Source organism: Myotis davidii, unplaced genomic scaffold (genome assembly GCF_000327345.1).
Source record: "Myotis davidii unplaced genomic scaffold, ASM32734v1 scaffold530, whole genome shotgun sequence".
Taxonomy (NCBI): Eukaryota; Metazoa; Chordata; class Mammalia; order Chiroptera; family Vespertilionidae; genus Myotis; species Myotis davidii.
In genome coordinates this window covers 659,482-662,722 of record NW_006282272.1, presented here as the reverse complement: position 1 = coordinate 662,722, position 3,241 = coordinate 659,482, and positions in this window count along the sequence as shown.

The following is a 3,241-nucleotide window of genomic DNA, read 5'->3' as shown; positions in this document are numbered from 1 at the left end:
CTAGGCAGGGCGGGAGGCAGCCGATCCATGTTTCTCTTCTCTCTCTCCCTCTCCCTTCTCTGTAGATGAATGACAAAAGCGTGTCCTTGAGTGAGGATTAAAAAACAAAAAATCAAAAACAAACAAAAAAATCAGCTCCAACAGCTTCAATGGCTTTTCTGCGGTTGCTCGCGGGGAGAGAGGAGAAGGAGCGATTGTTTTCTTTGTCTTAAAGTCTTGGTCAAATGAATCCAAGGGGCGGAGGCGGCGCCTGGGATGCGCTCCCGGCCTCTGCGGGCGGCGCTGGGGGGGCCCAGACGCGCCTTTGGACTGTGACTCCGTCTGCCTCGCACAGCGACGGATCTTTCCTGCAGCGTCGGGGACCCGTCTTCTTTCTCCGAAGAGATCGCTGGTATTTCGCAGCCGCGCGGATGCGATTTGGTCATCAAGTCTACCCCCACGAGCAGCCGCTGCACCCCCAGAGGAGAGAACGTGGAGGAGGTGTGTGCCCCAAACAGGTTACACCGCCCTTCACAGAGAACAAAGGGAACACAGCCTGACGCTTACGCGATGGTAGATGTCAAATCTATTTCAATTCAAAAGGCTGAGCGGCTAGGATCAGTTCTCCTTATTAGATGATATGGGGGGGAGGGGGATCTAACAAGTGTTGCATTTGAAAATATGGTGTCCTTTTTCTTGTGCGTTCCAAATTTACTACCGAAGCAGAAAATGTAATCAAATTGCATCAAACTGGAAATGCGGAAATAAAGGCAACTTGCGTAGCTTCCATGACCCCTCATAAATGCCCAGGATCTTTAAATCACTTTTTCTCTTGATTGTGGAAAGGATTACCGATGCTCCCCTTTCCCCCTTTAATCCCCTGCAGCGCCCCCGCCCCGTTTTATGTATTTTTTAATGGGTTTCTGAGAGGAAGGGAGAGGGAGAGAGAAAAACATTAAATGATTTCTAACAATGAAAAGCCATTTGAGCATGAAGGCCTGGCAGACAACCCTATTGTCTTGCTGCGGGAAGGGACATGCTCCCCGAAGCTGCAAGCGAAAGGAAATGAAGCCGGAAGCATCTATCATGTGATTTCTCCGAGTTTTCTGCATCTTCCGTGGCTTCTGCCTCCGCCGCCTCACTAAGAAGTTCCCGCATCTACCATCTTGGGTCAGGCCTCGCCCCCATCGCCCTGGCTGTGGCCCCTCCGCCGGGGAGGGCGCACAGCGGAGCTCGATGAGCTCACGTGCTTTGCAGGGATCGGAACCCAGGCGGTTTGTCGGGGCCCCGCAGCCTCACAGACACATTATTTGAACCCTCGCTTTGCTCACGTAGAGGCCGGCGAGACAGGTCTGCTAAGTAGATGTGTCAAGCACGCACTAACCCCAGTTATGATCCGCATGCAAACATCTGCCTCACACAGTAAGCGCCTTGTTGTTGTTGCCAAGCCTCACCCAGGATATTTTTCACATCGGTTTCTAGAGTTTGTGCAAGGGAGGGGGAGAGACACCCAGAGAAACATCGATGTGGGAGAGACATCCATTGGGCTGGGGAGGGAGCCTGCAACCGAGGTACCTGCCCTTGACCAGAATCTGACTGGGACCCTTCAGTGTGAGGGCGGAAACTCTATCCACTGAGCGACACAGGCCAGGGCAAGCACTTCTTTCTTTGTGATATATATATAATTTTTTAAAGCCTCCAATTCCAGTAGGTTCGCTTCGGACTCCCGTTAGGGCCTCTTAGCTTGCCTTAGGAACAAGCTGAGTGCAGGATTCAGGGCAAGTTGGTCTCCTGTATTGGATCAAGTCTAATGGATTAATCACAGGAGAAATGAAGCTATCGCTGGTAGGAAGGGTTCCTTGCCCTTCTATTCAGCTCCACCTTCACCGGCTCAGCTAATTCAGGGGGACAATCCGAGAGCTGCCGCTTTTATGTGACTAATTCTCAACTCTGCCAGTTAACCTTTTAGCAACTGGAAAGCGACCTGGTTTTCTCATTAGTATAAACCCACCCGGTGGCACAGGCATTCCACCCTGGGGGGAGGTACACCCGCCCCCCCCCCGCCCCCATGGGATGAAAAGCTATTTTCATTTGCAGTGCAAATGTATGTAGCTCATAAACACCATTTCCCCCTAAATTGGCTCTTGTGAGGGAAAATAAAGATTGCTCACCACTAATGTAGAGATTTCTAGAAGCTACAAGAGGTTCTGATTTGAGCAATAATATTTCTGATTGCGCTCTAGCCCGTTTGGCTCGGCGGATAGAGTGTCAGCCTGCGGACTGAAGGGTCCTGGGTTCCATTCCTGGTCAGGGCATGTGCCCGGGTTGTGGGCTCGATCCCCAGTAGGGGGCGTACAGGAGGCAACCGATCCATGATTCTCTCGCATTATGTATGTTTCTCTCTCTCTCCCTCTCCCTTCCTCTCTGAAATCAATAAAAAACACAAAATATATATATTTCTGATTAGCCAAAGGAGGAAATGATGTAGGTAAAAGGGTGCAAATTCTGCTGTAAGAGGTTCTGAGGAGCTAATGGGCACTGTGTGCTTGAAAGTAATTGAGAGTCAGCCTTAAACATCCTCCCCCCTCCCCCCCCACACTGTTAACTATGTGAGTGATGGGTGTGTTAATTATCCTGATTGTAGTCATCATTCTATAATGTAGATGATATAAATCATTGCACTGTATACTTTATGTAGAATTATATTTCTCAGTTATTCCTCAGTAAAGTTTAAAAATGGGAAGAATAACCGAAGAAGAGACAAACAGCCAGATGAGGAGTTCCCGTGGCCCCTGGTGGATTTGTCTGGTCAAAACGAGCCAGAAGAAGACAAAGTAAGATTCTCATAAAACTGAATTTGTCCTGATGACAGAATGTCCATGCTCATCCTGGGCGATTCCGTCCATAGACCCTGTGTAATCTGCAACACACCTGAAGTATGGCTAGTAATATCGCATGAAACTTTCACACGGATTATGATATATGCTAATGACTATATGTAATATTTATGTCATATATAATACTTATTTTATGAATCAAAATCATTTGGGGCTCTAGCTGGGGGAGTTGCTATTTAAATTTTTTAAATTGATTTGAGAGAGAGAGATTTTCTCACCTCAAGCCTTTGCTTGTTCCTCCTCACCCCAGCCTTCTACCCAGAGATGGGAAGGGAGCTATGGACAGTCTCCTAGAGTCCCCTCCTGTCCCTAAGACCCAGGGGTCAAAGACAAAGTCTTGTTAAAATCTATTTAAGAGTACAGCC